Genomic DNA, 17,201 nt, shown 5'->3' with positions numbered 1-17,201 from the left:
ATGGCACACTTTTGGCATGTTATTTAAGCACTGAGTTCAAAGACATGAACACCCGTCCTGCAGAACTCACCACAACTCTACACATGCTCACTATCTGATCTCTGCCTTACAGCTACAGCAACTCCTTGGTTCAGTCCTTTCAGGTACGACCTTGGAATTTCGCACCCACTCCAAACTGTGTTCTCTTTCATGTTACACTGCAGGAAAAGGAATATTAACAAAACCCAAGTCATAAATGTTTCCCTCATCACTGCAAAGCTGCACATTAAGGTTCAGCCTTCATCATCCTGCAACTATGCCTCTTAGCTCACAAGTTTCTCATAAGACCATTTTTCAGCATAATTGGTTGGGCCATGAAAACATTTTTTCCATGAGAACTCTTCAGTACTTGTGGTATTTGGAGTCTCCCCAGATCACTGATCCATTACTGATCTGGGCTGAAAACACCATCAATTTTTCACTGGACTACTGACCAGACTAGGTCAACCCTGCAAGATATCCCGAGTATTAGAAACCTGCAAGTACACAGCTGGAATGAGCTACGAGGGTATTTCCAACCCCATACAAGGGAAGGAACTTAGAAAACAATATTTAAACATCTTGCTGGCCTGCAGCTACTTACAGGAGGGCTTCAGCAGCTCATGTACTACTGATAGCAGTGAAGAATGGGATCCCCAGCTGATGTTATGAAAACTGTTTCTAGAGAAGCAGACAACTTCCTCCAGCTTCTGCAATCAAACAGCCTTTTTTAACTCGGGAACACGTGTCTGAAGACACTTTCTGTATCAGTACTCTCACCGAGACTGCTGGTACACTAGGACTGAGTGATGAAATCTGGATTTTTAAACAGCTCCATTCCAATACATTCTATTCTTTTCTTAAACAATTATTAGAGTTTATTGTCCCACAATTTACTCTAACTCGAAGCACCCTAGCAAAACTGCTTCCAAGACAGGAAAGCAAGCTTTACAGCTTAACACAAGGTTTCCAGCACGCTGCACTGCCCAGCCTGCCCCTGAAGCAGGAAGCATCCCTTCCCCATTTTTTTGCCCAGTGGTTGAAAAACAGGCTCTCCATGGAAGCCTTCCATGGATAAGGAAAGGTTTCATGGGAGCCGCCCCTGCCGCAGCAGCCCCCAGCCGCTGGGAATGCCATCCCACCGTCTCCATGGCTACTCCAGTTGAGCAGGGAGCCTGTTACAATAACCAGGCTGCACATGCTTCGCGCTCCCTCCCAGAAGGATGTGCTGATGGAGTGGGGGAAGACCCCCAAACGGAGGTAAATGCAAACCCCCACTTGGGCTGAAACAGGCTCGGAGCCTTGCAGTCATTCTTCCATCCCACGAACGGGAAAACAAACACAGGTTATCTCAATTAAGGTGAGCCACGGAGAGATGCACAAGTGGCAGGAGGTCAGGGGAACTTCAATATGAAGGATAAGTGGCAAGTACCAACTGCTGCTTTGCCAGCGAGGCACTTCCATTAGCTATGGCAGAACTGGAGAAAAAGAACCTCTCCATACACACTTGTACTTTCTAAAAGCTGGTATTCACAAAGTCAGTGAGGTTTTCACCCAGAACACACATGGAGGCTTGCTGATCACTAGCTGCCACGTACAGAGCACTCTCTGGCCCCCGGCTGTAGTGTGCAGTATTTGCACTACCCAGTCCCTCTCTGAAAAAGCCTCTGTTTTATTGGCTTATTCCCTGCAGTCTAGTTTGTGAAATGAAAATTAAAATAAGAATACCTTACCCTCATGAAAGCCTTGGAGGTGTAACTGGCTATTAGCTGCCGTTTGAGACACTGGTATCTGACTAGTTTTCTGCTACACTTCTTTAAATTAGTCTATTATGAGATTCGTATTGAAAAATCAATCAGGAAGAGCTGCAGGTAGTCCTGGCCTCCTTTTGTGTTCCCAGGCACATCAATCAATCTGAACTAAAGCTTCGTCATTGGACTTGCAGCCTGCGCCACAAGTCCCGAACACAATGATATCACTCATCCAGCTCTGTGTGGGATTTGCAGAAGGAAAAAAGCATTATGACTCCTTTTAACTGTTATTTCAGTAGCTACACTAAAACATGAGTGCTGTCCCCACAGCAACACTGAAATAAAGAGAACGACGAGAACAACAGTTTTCCAGTCACACCACTCCAGCAGCAATGCTTTTTCTAACTAAGCTTTCAGCAGTCAGAAATGGGAAGGATTCTAGGCACAGAGCCTGCAATTCAAGTCCGAAATATCTTTGTTAGCAGCAGCAATGAAAAGAAGAAAAAAGCCCACAAAATTCCTCCACTTCAAGCACAACCTCAAACCATATGCTTCCAATCCTGGAAATCTTTGGGAGATGCAGTGCGTTACACAGCTGCAGCCGAGCTCGGAGTGAACGCTGCAAATAAATGCTAATGAGATGCTTATAGATCCTGAACAAATTGATTTACTGAGATCTTGTCGAGTGTCTCCTATCAAGGGTCTGTCAGGGTAAACAACCAAATCCTTACAAACACAAGTGACTATTCATTACAGCTGGAGCAAGAGCTTCAGTTCGGGAAGATAAAAAAGCGCCACACACACATGCAGGCACATGTTACTCCAAAAGGACATTTATCCTTCTGAAACCACCGTTAGACTTCCCTGCCTTTGAAGAGATTTGTCAGCAAGGGAGGCAGTGAAGGGTACAGGCTAAAACAAACGTACAAAGTTTAGCTCACCAGAAATTACCGATCAGTTCGCAAGGCTACAAGTACATTTAAGCACCCAGAAAACAGCTGTCAGTGTAAGAACTGCTCACACATAAAGCTTCAGAACCAGCCTAGGAAACCAGATGTATAGCGAGTTTCTATTCATGAATCAAATTGTTTTACTGCACATTGGTTTAGCACAACCTGTGTGTGTAACCTGTATCTTACAAATCCAACAGGTAGTAAACCCATTCTCTTGAAAAGAATCTTACTGTTTGTAAGATAACGTATGATTATGAATGTAAGTTCCATAGGAAATGAAATAAAATTTCAGCAGCTATAGATGAGAATGAAAAACAAGTATGTTTCTAATTTAATAAAACTTAGATGACTGCATGGTATTCTAACTGCTCAACATGGAAAACTGTAGCATTTCCTTTTGGCAGATTACCTGTAACACATGAACGTTTAACAACCTTAAACACCTTATAGTGGCAGGCAGGAAAGGTGGTAACATGCATCCTCTGATGATGGAGAGTTTCACTTACAGAACATTAGACTGAGAAAGTGAAGTTGCCAAAAGCAGGATAAAAATCCAGCCCTGGTTTACTTACACCAATGGCCTTTGGGGAGGTTACCACAAAAATACTTGGTAGGAAAAGCCAAGAAATGCAAAGCCAATCAATCCCTTTCACTCTCCACAATTCCACTTAACCAAACCTGGCAGCTTTTAAGGGAAATCAAATCAGTCTCCAGCTCCTACTCAAGCAGGAGCAGCCCCAGCCCTACACTACAGCCCATGGCTGCGGCTGGAAGCTGATCTGCAGAAGATCCTCATGAAAGGCTGATGTACTCTATTACTACTACTACTATTACACACCCTGCAGCTCTTCACGCAGCAGCACTCACAGGGAAGCACCTCCTCCTTACCAGAGGAAGGGCAGCACTGTGGGGTTTTTCTGTACCACAGATCTCCACCGCTGACATCTCTCAATCACTTGCACAAAGCAGAGCATCAGCTGACATTGAGAGCAAATTCCCTTTGAACTAAATGAAACCAGCTCCTCCAAGGTGTCAGATTCTCCATTAGGAGAGCTCACCCAAAATCAAGTATGAGTCTCCAGATTTTCAATGCTCCTTATTTTAAGCAACATAAAGTGATTTCAATGTTTCTTGTGGCAATTAGGAGAAACTCAAGGTTTTCCCCGAAGAGGCCCAAACCTCCCAAGTGAATGACAAACGCAGTTCTAGCAACTGCACACTGCAAAGAGGAAAAAAGAAACCTGTCACAGGAATTCTCTTCTAGGAAAAATAAGAGCTCCTACTGTTCTGTGTGCAAGAGATGCTTGTCAGGAAGGTTCCTGCTTACGTTCCATCACATTCCTGTGAAGGTGCACCACTGCCATGTTATGACTTGCTTCTGCATTATTCTCTTTGTGCTAGTTTTGAAGCACAATCAGCCAGTAACTCCCTGCCCTCTTCAAGACAGTGATGGACAGAAACAAAAGAGAACTTTTTAAACATGAGCCATTTACAGACTCAGTGCAAGGATGCTGAAATAATCAGGAAGCTCTTCTACCTTCCTTCAACCACTTCACAAGCCTGAAGTACAACACAGCAAATACAACACAATAGGACGTGCCCTTTGTGAGAAGCACTCAATAGTTCTGCAAAATACATATTGGGGGGGGGGGGATTACTGCAACCGATGTCCCCATCCCACCCCCAAATGTGGGTCTTAAAAAGATCAACTCACTGTTACAGGCCACCCACAATTTTTGTATACTGTGCCCTGACCAGATGTATGCTGGTTTACCAGTTTGGGGGCCTCTTATAGGCTGAAAAACATATGGGAAAGCAGTTATACAGATAGGCACTTCCCAAAACACTCAAGCCAACAAAAACAAACCCCAGCTATCTGCAGGCAGAGGCTCTCATCAGCTCTTGCCAGGAAGGTCTTTCAGGAGTAATCTTATTTTTGAGAAAGGCAAGACTGAGAGAGCAAGGAGAGAGAAGATAGTGTCAAACCAGGAGAAAACAGTTCAGTCTCAACCTACAGCAGCAGTCAAAATGAAAACCAGCTTACTCCGAATGAAAATGGCAAAGGAAACCTAAAACCACGTGAACTGACAGTTACAGTCCTCCATACAAAAACTGACCCAGCTCGGAGCAGTATTCCACCTCCAAGAAGGGAAACAAAGCACCACAAAGAGGATGCATTCAGAGAGTAAAGGTGCTAAGAGCAAAGTCTCCTGTATGAAATCAAGGTACCATTTAATCTCGAAGCAAGTTTTGCTCTCCTCCATTCTTCTTGGCTGAGAGTTGTCTCAGTATGTACCAGGGCCAGTAAGACACCATAAACTCATGAGATGCATGCCAGCTACCACTGGAAAAGGTTACTACTTTAAGTTGTTTAAAATAATCAGTCTTCCTTTCCTAACACTGGACAATTATCTCCTTTACTCCAAGGTGTGAGCAGAAATAAAGAGGCTGTAACGAGAGGCAGAACTTGTATTTATTTCAACATGGATGGATGCCTTCCTGCAGCTACAAACCAAAAATGCCCATGTTTGCTGGTATTAGTTTTTCCCCTTCACCTGCTTGATCTGGTTAATTCATCTGTTCCGCTTTCATCCCATTTCCACAGCACTAATGGAATGGCTCAGATGTGAGGCTATGCAGCACAAGCAACAGCTAGAACACTGCAACTGCCTCAGTCTGTCTTCAACTGTGATCAAAGACGAGAGGTAAGAGATGGTGGCTTGGAAAAGAGACATGTCAAACTCATTACAAGTAAGCAAGCCAGCCTGTGTTCTTCTGTCTACAAAACCTACAATATTAACTGACATAACTACCCCAAAAGGCATGGACCAGCTTTTCAAATGGAAACTCAGGAGAATGGGAACAGCTGAAGAGACCAGAAGGGATTAGAAGATGATCCCAAACCGAGTTACTGGGTTTGGCTTTCATGTCTTCTTTTAAAAAATCTCTGGGAAAGAGACTGAAATTAAAACATAAACAGAGAAAACATTGTTGAAGATAAAACTCTGAGTATTCCAGCTGAAATTACAAACATTCATAATGGTACCTAGTGAGTTCAACAGGGCTTTGCCATTTAAACAGAGGTTAAGCTGTGGAATTTCAGAAACTGAAAGACCAATCAGATCAGGAAAGATGAGCAACCTTTGGGTGGTAGGAGCATCAGCACTGGCGGTCTGGATACTGTACTTCCATCCTCCACAGAACAGCAATGCTATTTTAACCATACATAAGGCAACTGCTGGATGTGGATTACCACCACCACACCAGACTCAAAAAGAAACCTATTTCTTTACTCCTGAGTGCAAAGTGAAGGCTCCTGGGAGCTTGGCTTCCCCAGGATGCCATTTGCCTTTCAAAGAAGTCTCACTGAACAAGCTGAAGCTGTTATTTAACCAAACGTAACAAACCCCGCTAAGGATTTCTTCTTAACCTCCAAATATGCAAGTGCTCGTAAGCAAGTGATCTGGAAAGATGGGGATCACCAATACAAACAGCACTCATTTTCCACATCTGGGAAATGAGTATTCTTGAAGGTTGAGCATTTTTTACAGCATTACATAAATTACAGTACCTTTGCGATGCTGCAGTTGACAAGTTAACCCAGTATCAGCTCGGAAGCCAGTGCTGGAAGTTGCATTTTAGCTGTTCCCAAAGCCAAGTTTGCCTTTCCCAGGAGAAAACCTGTTCTCTACACTCAGATTAATGTGTACCTGAAAGATATGCATACATGGGAGTCCCCCACACCACCCCAACACTTAAACTCCATTTGTAACACTCCTTTTCTATCGTCTGAACCACTTCAGTATGTTGCTTTGCGCTTTAAGTGGACTAGAATAAATACCATCCCACACCAGCATGTAAGTGTTTGATATGAAAAGTATGCTTCCAATCCCACCAGCCTATTTCTTTTCTTCCAGGTACAGTGCAGTCACTCAGAGCTCCAACTTCCTCTCATGCATTTCAGACTGGCCCCTTCTTTTGTTCCTGCAAGACACGAACTCCTAAAAACCTATAACCAGCTCTTCCAGAGCAGTGCTCCACAGCAGCATGCACTGCAGAAATGGTTTGAAGCTGGAGGGGGAGCTCATTTTCATTTGTGTCTTCAGGGAAAACTTAAATAAAAGCCACTGATGCGCTACACAGGAAGCTGCAAGAGCAGAGATGGAACATCCGGATGTTCACTCTGCCCACAGAAACATTGGCATTTTTCTAAATATCCAAGGAGAATATTGGGGATTTAGCCTATGCTAAAACCCTATTACACAACTTAAATGACATTCCCGTGTCTCATCCTTTCAATGTTTAACTCTTTAGAAGTCAATCAAAGAGCTTATGCTCTTTGGCAGAGGCATCACATGTGTACATACAGGACCATACTTGACTCGAGTCTTAACCACAATTCTTACACATAACTCCAACACATCATTTGGTTTTCCTGAGAAGGAGAAGGGACCATCATGGGAGCAGCAGCATTCCAGCAGGTTTAGCCCATGGATAACTCTGACACCCAGACTCATGCTTTCTCCCTTGTAACCCAGCATCCCCTGAGCTGCAGACTAGTTACTGCTCAAGGTGTGCAAGAGGAAATGCACTGCCCAGCACCCAGCTACTTCATAAAGCATTCCCACAGGTAGCACACTAAACACCAGGTACTTCCAGCAAACAAGTTTCTTTTCTAGATTTAGAAGATCCATTTCAAATCCACCGTATTATTACTACCAATCACTGGAAACGTATCTCATGCTTATAAAGGCACTGTACACTAAGCACTGCTTCAAGCCTGAAAGGTTCAGATGGAACAGCATCATTTCAGACCTAGGGAGCACCAATCTCCTGTGATACACACTCAGCACAACCTTCCCAGCTCCTAACAAAAACATTACAGCAGGCACTCAGCCTAAGGAAGTGCAATCTCCTGGCAAGAGAGGCCATGGCAACTGCAGCCGATAGCCTTACTCATTTTACAGCTCCTGCTGACCAATTTCTCATTCCTTATTCATGGGAGTTCCCTTGCATGCATCTGACACCAATGGACATCAGTGACTTGAGACACCTCCAAAAGGGCACCAAATAAAATGTTTATTTGCAACTGAGATAAAAAGAGGTTTCACAGTTTTTAATGGAAAACGTAACAAACACATTCCACATCCCTTCTAAAACATGACCTTTCAGAACACCAGCACTATTCTGCTCATGCTAAGCAAAACCTGAGCAATCATGAAAATAACAGAAGCATTTAGGTTGGGAAAAACATTTAAGATCACGGAGGCCAACCACTACCCCAGCACTGCCAAGTCTACCACTAACCCATGTCATTTAAGAGCCACATACTCCAGAGCTGCCAGTACAAATAGGAAGCATGGGCCATAACTCCCTCTGCAGTCAGAACATCACAAATTTAACATGAACTATGCATTCTACCATTGATGCGGGTAAGAACTTATTAGAAACCTCTATTCAGATCCAGTACCTTCAGCGTGGGCTGAACTCACAGGCCTTGAAGTTGAAGCCTACAGAAGCGAGGCACATAGGAAGCCCCCACCAGAGGACCGAGTTTTTACTGAGGAAATTAGAAGGCAACTCAAAAGCAGTAATTATTTGCACAGAATAATGCCATGAAACATTAGAATGCATTTCAATTCCTTGTGCTGCCTCTGTCCACCAGCTCCAATTACAGATACTGTGTTTTTAAGACAACTTGTAGTTGCCTCTACTTTGGATAAGAAAACACAGATAACAGTACACTCGTTGAGACCTACAGTTCAGTTTCCAGCAACAGCAACATCTTCCCCCCTCTCCCACCCAAACCTGACCATTCTCTACCTCATTCCCCTTGTACTCCTCCCATATCCACACTACAGCTGTCAGATAAAAACCGTAGGGGGTAAATCACTGCTTAGACCTCCACTGTCCCTGTCCTTCACCAACACACCTAACCCCTTTCTGAATGTGATGCCTGCCTCCAACCTCCTGTGGCAGCAAGCTCCAGGGGTTCCATCCCTGCTGCGTGACATGGTTCTCCCTGTACTGTGTTTTTAACTGAGCTATTGGTTCCACCAAGTAATTCATCACTGCAGCACCTCAGGGTTTGGTGACTGTGTGCAATGTGCACTCATCTCACCCCTGCTCCAGCCTCGGCCTCCTCCGTCCCAGAGCCCTCACAGCTTTCAACCTTCTCCCCTCTGCCTCTCAGGAAGAAGCAGTAAAGCAGGAGACCAGAGGTGCACAGGCCACCAGTGTTTTATGGAGCAGCAAGTGTTCTCCATGCCCACCCTCCCTACTGAACAGGGTGCTGTGCTTCACCAGCGTGCCTGGCTGCCGCCGCGCGCAGAGCTGGTGACACCAGCTAACAGCTACCACGGCTCCACGAGCTGTACCTGCGGCTCTGAGCACAACAGCAGGTAGGCTGGATTGTTCCTCCACACACTGAAATCACGCTGACGCTCACCTGCTGCCTTTTCCCCACTTGCTCAATGCTGCAAGGTCCCTGGGAAGCTCTTGGCCACCAGCACGCCCCAGAACTAGCCTGACCCACACCGGGCCCATTTCAATGCACAAGAACACAGAAGAGAACTATGTGTGTTTTCCTCTACCCCATTTTCATAGCAGCTAAACATACCAACTCGAAATACTTACAGTGCTTTGCACTGGGCTCTGCATGGTAGAAGTACAGCAAAGTTTTACAGAGGAGCATTTTCTACTCTGCTATTCTGAACCCCAACACGTGCCTGCACAAGCCGATACCCACTCTGGCCATCTTTTCTGCACTCAATCACTACAGACATCAGTTTTAAAAAGCTACAGTAAATTACATGCTATGCCCAAGGCAAAAAACCTGAAGACAAACTAACAGGAACACACTTTCAAATCACAGCAACTGCCTTTTAGGACCACCACAGCAATTAAATATTGACACCATTTTCCTTTATACAACTTAAAGCAAATTCCAGTGACAAGTCATAATACTACTGAAAAATACACATGCTATTGAGATGAGCTAGATGTCTCAAAGCCCTCCTTTCAGCCAGGAAACCCTAGAGCTTTGCTATTCTTTCCCATCAGCAAGGCTGATACCGCTCCTCGTTAGCTGTCCTTGCAAAAGGGTGGATACTTTTAACCATCGTGGCTGTCTTTGCAAAGGCATGAACTCCCCATCTACCCGCAGTGTGGTGTTCTCAGCACTTCAGTGCCTGAAATAGAGTCTGTGGCACAAGGCTGGGCATTTTCTGGAACTCAGTCTGTGACCCGAGGGGAAGTGCTATGGTTAAACCCATAATGACAAGTCCTGAACATTTAAAACCAAAACAGAAGACAAAGCGAAGGTGGAGAGTAACAGTATCTCAGGATTAGCCTGATCATACACATACAGGTTTTTACCTCTCGGGTAATTGCTAGAATTAGAGAGACAACATAATTTCACACTTTCTTCAAAGTATAAAGCAAAGACATTCTTGAAACATAAAGCAACATGAATGTGACAGAAGCAATCAACACCACAGGCTTGGGGGATCTAGAGGTTTAGGTGCTTGGCTTGTGGGGTTTCTTTTGTTCTTTAATGAAACAAAGATCTCAAGAACTTCAAAATCACCAAGTTTGAAGCTATTGCTTCATAAATGTATGAAAATATCACAAATTATATCTTGTGTACAGTACACAACTTAAAGTGACAGCCTAAAAACCAGCCTTCACTGACACGGCACGCACCACGAATCCTTTCAAACGGGACCTCCCTACGGTATTTAACAGTAGTGAGGGATTTTATGCACCTTGGTTTTGAAACCAATAGTTCTAAAATGCAAAATAATTTCTTGAAAATTCAAATGTAACTTGGTATGCAGCAATTTCACTCGATTTAAGCCATGGAAGAGAATTTTTAAGTGAAGCTGCATTAATTCCTAAACATAGGAACAGCATATGAATAATTTATTGATGACTTTTGCTTCATGTCAGCAGCTTTGCTGGATGAAGTGATATTTATGAAGTCCCCCAGGACACCAAGAAGTTAAAGATGGGCAAAGAAACTGCAGCATAACATCACTACCTCTGCAGAATGATACTTCAGGTACGTAGGTGTCATGGGTGCCTTCCTAACATGAGAGTTACACAGAGCCAAAATTCATGGGGCTGGGAGAGGAGAGCAATGAGCTTATCCCAAGGCAGTTGGTCCCTTTCAAGCCACTGGTAAATAAAACCAGGATCTTTTATGCACAACAGGTATTACAGGAGGGCATTACCATTTTGAGTGGCTTGCAAGCTCTGCTTTAAGCACACCCCTGCAAGACAGACTCAAAATACCAAACTACTGAAACTTTGGCTGCTGATCACTCCACATTTGAGTGCTACTGCAATATCTCACCCATAACCAATATAAAACTTAACTTCAAATCTACTCTGCAGTAGATTCTCTGAAGTTCTTCCCCGTATCTGGTGCAGAATGGCTGTGCCGGCAGCAAAGATGGCTCTTCACTAAGCACAAAGCAGTTCTCTGCCAGAGGCAGGACACTGAGAACATCCAAACAAATGGAGAAAGAAACACAGAAATCCCAATTTCATCTTTTACCCAAAGCCAGCTCTCTGGGCAGAGCCTGACCACTGTTTCCAGGACACACGTCTTCTTTGGAATGGGAACTCTCCTCACACAAAACACTCCATCAAGCAATGCTTGTGGCTTCAGAAACACGGTTCACATCTACAGAAAGGTTTAATTTTTGTCCCTCCTCACAGGGTAAATAATGTCTCAGACTGCAGCGACTTTGGATTAGGCCCGTCTCGTCAGTAATTAACTACAGCTTTGTGGTGCAAAGCATAGCAACAAGGTGGATTAACCAAAATCCCCTCTGCTACACCACCAGTTTTTTTACCCATGCTGAATACACATATGCACAACTGTTAAAAAGGACATTACTTGTGCCCTTAAGGTTGGGGGTTGGTGTCCTCCTTGAATTTAAAGAAATACTTTATAAACACATGGTTTTTGGTAACAGTTCAATAAACTGAAATCACTGCAAACACTACCATCTTTAAACTGGCCTCAAATCTTATCTAAGAGCTTTATCACACAAGTTCTTTTCAAGTCTTAGGGATTTCAAGATCCTAATGCATCAGGCAAAAAGCAGTGAACAACAATGCTGCTCTACCACAGCTGGGGCACTGTGATCCATTAGCCTCGAAAACAGATGAAACAGTAACAGACCCTCCATATATAAACTTACAGCCATCCTCCACACATAGATTACCCATTCCACTAGAACAGTTATGAATTACAAAAGCCTGCATTTCAGTTGGAATTGTGACTCGTTGAGATGGATGCAATAAGCCACAGACAGCATTTTCATACTCCCTGTGTTTTTATATTGCTGTAACTGCAAATCTAAGTACTTGAGGTACCACATCTGCAACTGGCTTGGAAGGGAAAAGAGCAGTTTGCAAATCAGATCCTTTGAAAAATTGTTTTAGCAACTGAATGTAGCAAACAATGAAATAAAATACAGGAATCCAATCAGCTGCAGCCTAAACTGACTTGTGTGCAAGAGCACTTTTCTTCAATCAAAACCCTCTCCCAGATAAATCCTGGATTGCAGCTGGTTTGTCCACTGTGCGACCTTCACGACATGATCCAGTTTCTTCTGAGGTCAATGGTCATCAGGAGAATTAACACAAGTTTCTATCCTGAAACATAAGAAAAATCACTCAATCTGCACACTTTTTGTCCATTTTCAAATCTGACCCTTCATTTTACCATGTCTCCAATTGCTGTAGCCCTCAGTTTTTGCCTTAGGGCAACCAGGTGCATTTGGTCAATGCCCACACACTGATTTGGGTAAAGATGCTTGCGGCTTCAGGCAGTACAAGAGACACTGCGTGACAGCAATGAACCATGTGTGCAACCATTACAAAGTGATACATAAAAGTCCAGGTTTTTTTGTCTTCTTCAAAGCAGGTGCTCAGAGTATTTTTTATTAAAAGGCAGCTTTTTTTGTGAAGAGTGGAACAAATTCAGATAACGACAGTTTTGGTACTTGTGGCTGGGCAAAAGCAGTAACTTTATTACTCAATCCCATATTTAAATAAACACCAGTTTGAACACATCTCTACTGTAATCCCAAAAGCTGCCAAGTGACAGACTACATAACTCTGGCTGCGTTATCCATTCCCTCACTCAGCGACTACTTCACCACTGCTCTAAACAGAGGTTTCCTTCCCTTCAGCAGCACCTACAAGAGGAAGGCGCAAGCCTGGACCTCTTTAGACATCATGCACCTAGCAAACAAAGGATGAACCAACTCTCCTTGTTAGTCTCAGGGAAACTGAACTCAGGCAGCAAAGAGGGTGGTGAATAGATAAAGACAGTTAAAGGCAAACAGTTCGTGTTCTTCATCCCAGCAAATATCTGCAACTTCATACAAAGAGAACTGTTCATATATGATCTGATAGAAAGCCATTATTTCAAGGAGACTCGCAGGAGAGAGCCTTTAAAAGAGCTGCATCACTTCTGGACATTTTAGCTAATGAATTATGCTGTACACAAACAGTTCAAAGTAAGTGAAAACATGAGCTCAGAGGAAGCAACTGCTGTTGCTCAAGGTTTTACAGAACACACCTTTAAAGGAGAAAGGGCTCCCTGCTGATGCCAACACAGACATCCCATGAAACACTGCTGCTTGAGGAGGCAGTCCCATGGACCCTTCTGACACCGAGAGTCCCGAGTACCTTCAAACACAAACTACAGCCACCATTAAGAGGCGATTCCAGAGAAAGAGCATAAAGCTTGGCGAAAAACTAAACTCTTACACAGAAACAGACAGAAAATAGAAGCTCTTTTGGGAAAAGTTTTTGGAAGCCTGTTAACAGTTACTTCATCCTCATGGAAAGCTTCTCACAAAAGTCACTGATGCTGGCACTGCTAGGAACTCAATGTGTGGCAAATCTTAAGCACAGCAGTAATTTATAGTAAATCCTGTGTAGCACATAGTCCTACCCATATACCATTGATCCTACATTTAAGGTTTCCCTTTAGGCTGAAATCTGTCTTTTCATTCAAAAGCTTTACCCAAACTACATTTTGTCAGTATTTACTAGACTAACAGAGTTTAATAAATCAAATTCTTGTTTCTTGTCCATTTGCTTACACATACAGAGGTTTCACCAACAAGATCTGCTACAACATTGGCTCATGCAAGCTTTACACTAGAAGAGCCAGCATGCTGCAAAGCCATTCAATACATAACCACAAGGGCCACATCAAAGTAATTCAGCATAACCAGAAAACATGCTAAGTCAAATTAAGCCCCAATCCTTTCATTAGTTCATGGGGAATTCTATTTGTGCTCAGGCATTCTCTACTTAAAAATTACCAAAAATAGCCCTTTAAGGGTTTGCTGCCCATTTTCTTAGAGCTCGACTGGCATTAGCACTGTTCTTACAGCACCCAATATATCTTGTGCCTGTAACACAGCCAAGATATAAGTCACATAAGGACACCAGAACCAGCACAGGCCAACTGTGCGCACTGCCAGGGTCAAAAGAAACAGGGTTTTCATGAAGCTTAGTGACACCAAGCTCAGTGTGTCCTGGGGAGTCTTTGCTGCGATGCACAAGCACAAGCTAGCCTCCCTCAACTTACTGTCAGCTTCTGTTGGACAGGGGCTTTCCTTTCCTTTCCCACTCTGTAGAAATGGGCATCGGCTCTTGAATTCTACAACCCCAGGCTCAACACATTGTGAGTTCAATGTAAACAGAGGGAACTCCACAGATACTGGGTAATCCAAAGGGAACCACGACTAAAGCATGGTAAGAACGCTCTCCCACGTTCCCACACTTCTCAGGTGAGCTTAGGAGAATTGAAGTTCCAACAGCAGATCCTCTACTGCCTTCTGCCCGCAGCATCCATCTTCCTTTTCTTTGAGCAGGTTGCACAGACCTGTGTGCATTCCACAGGAAATTCCAGCCCTCCACAGAACATAGCTGGACTGCACATCACAGTAATTTTATCAGCAAACACAGAGTTTTCTTCCCTAAAATGCAATGTCTCAGAGAGCTGAGTGGAACATGCTTAGCACATTTATAACTGTGAGAGGCACATTATGTCCCCAGCTTGGGGAATGGGTGAGGATTCTCACAGCAGCCGATCCTTGACCAAAGAACAGATCCATGCAAAGATGAATCCATACTTTAAGTGCAAACTTAACACAACTAATGGTTACATTTGCAGGCTTTCCCTACAAGTCCTCCTCAAGAGGGTTAACAAACACATAGCAGCTCCTGTAAAAAACAACCAAAATAGTTCAAGAAACAATTACAGTTAAGATACATCAGAACCTTCTCACATGCAGACTACAGCGGTATCTGCACATCAGCAATGTGACAGAAGCGTCCAGCATTTGAAATCAAGGGAACTACCACAGCAGCTGCATAAACCCCATCACTGCCAACAAAGAGAAGGCTAAGCAAGACATCAGTGCATAGTATGGACCAAAAGAAAGGGCAGGTGGGTTCTGGTAAGTACATGAGTTCTCAGCTAGGACTTACCCATTCTGTAGCACAACACCTACCTTTGCTGAGGAATACTTTGCAGGAATAGCAGCACAATTCTGAGGACAAGCATTTGCTGCACTAACAGGGAGAACTGGCAATACAGGGACTTGCAGAACGCTTCCTAATTGAATTCTTTTCAAACCTCTTCTTGAGGGCTCCACAATTCTTTCGGCTTTAAGACATTATTAAAAATGTGAATTTTAAACTGTCCTCATGAGGCTCTTCTAACTCTTGCACAGCAGAAATCTATAAATATCGGATCAAATTCTAGCACCACTTCTTACATTATTAATTCTAGAATAAAACCGCTTTCAAAGTTCTTTTCCTTTATCAAATTACTTTCTAAACCCCAGAGAGGGGCAGCGAGGGACAAGATGAACGCTACACATTCAAGCTTAAGTACTACTTACACAGCACTGAGCCTAAAGGTCCCAAAGTTTGGATACTGCTCAATTTGCTGCTGCAAAAACATACTTTACCACAAGTCCTGCAAAGTTTCCAGTGTATACAAGAAGATGTGTAGAAGGAAGGAAAAGAAACATTAAACAACCTTCTAGAGTTCATTAATGATGTCCTTAGTTTTCTGTTCTCTTCAGAAGTAAATCAGTTTAATCACACCCCAATTAGTTCAGTTCAAGCAAGCATGGCAGCTACTGAACAGGAAAAACAAATTGAGTTTTGCTAGCTCATTCTGCAAGCTGCTGCAATGTCTAAACCCATCGAGAGGCCAAAGCTACTAGAGAACCCAAAAAAACCCATGCTCAAACTGTAATTTAGCTGAGCAGTGACAACCAGCTGTATGTCAGAGATGGAAACAGCAAACAAGCCCAAAATCCTTCTGCCCACCAAACATCAGCCATTCTCATATCATTTCTAGCTGCTTTTACGTAAATAAGGCTGGGTTTGCACATGTGCATATATGTGTATATACATGCACACACACACATACATGCACACACACACACACACACACACAGAATCCCTACTTGGAGAAACCCCTGAGTCTGTATGTGCCAATTTTAAGCAAATTTGACAGGTGATTTCAAAGAGGTCCCACAAATTAATTAAAAGCCACAATCAAATGAAGAAGGCAGATTTCCTGCTCTCGAGAGGAATGAGTCAAACTTTTTAGACCATCAGAGAACCTGCACACTACTCCAATGCTAATTACAAGTACATTGAAAGAATTATTCATTACATTGCTTGCAGAATTACTAATTACTTCTCTCCTTCCTCCCAGATTTGTGTTACAGAAGCAAAACAAAGCAAGGGGAACACTGAATACTACTCTGAACACACACCTGTAGCTCCACAGCAGCACCACACATGCTGATGTAAGTCTATCACATCGCTTCCTGACGAGCCGGACAGCAAGCGTGCAGTCTGCAGCTGGCTAGGACAGCTTCTTCCCCTCCCGTGCTCCTGTTGAAGGTGTTACCTACAGCTTGCTGCATTTACAGCTGAACTTGTAGAAAATCTTTAATCAACACCAAACACAGCTGTCCGCTCCCTCCCAAGGCAGAAGGTGACGAAGGAACGGCAACTGAGCGCAGCTTCTCTCACCAGCTTGGCCAGCTTCCAGCATCACTCCGTGAACTTGTTCTGACTTTCAAAGCAACTACTGGATAAAGCCCTTGCTACAAAGGCAGAATTTCAATCTGTGAAGCATCGCTACAGTGACATTCCTCTGGGATAATGCAGATCTCGTGGCAGGAGTGCAGCAGAGACACAGTATCCCCTCAAACAGTAGCTACAGATTTGCTTCTAGGAGGAGAATCCCCAAACTAACTCTGACCACATGTAAAGATAGTCAATCTGTCTTACTCCATGTGGCCCACCACAGGTTTTGCTCTCTGTGTTGCGGCATCTCAACAAGGCGGACTAAGCTTCAGGGAGAGGAGAGAGAAGATGAAGCAGCGGGTTAGGGTTCTGAGTAGCACAGTCT

The 17,201-nt window shown here is 43.7% G+C and overlaps 1 protein-coding gene across 9 annotated transcripts in view; it reads right to left on the bottom strand.

Annotated features, from left to right (window-relative positions):
- The window catches only part of NEO1 (neogenin 1), a 186,800-nt gene that overhangs the window by 149,299 nt on the left and 20,300 nt on the right, over positions 1-17,201 (bottom strand). The window lies entirely within an intron of this gene.

The sequence above is a fragment of the Pezoporus occidentalis genome, unplaced genomic scaffold (genome assembly GCF_034315485.1).
Source record: "Pezoporus occidentalis ecotype Australia unplaced genomic scaffold, CSIRO_AGI_Poc_V1 ctg159, whole genome shotgun sequence".
Classification (NCBI taxonomy): Eukaryota; Metazoa; Chordata; class Aves; order Psittaciformes; family Psittacidae; genus Pezoporus; species Pezoporus occidentalis.
Note: the sequence above shows the minus strand (reverse complement) of the source record. Positions and strands in the feature narration are given on the sequence as shown.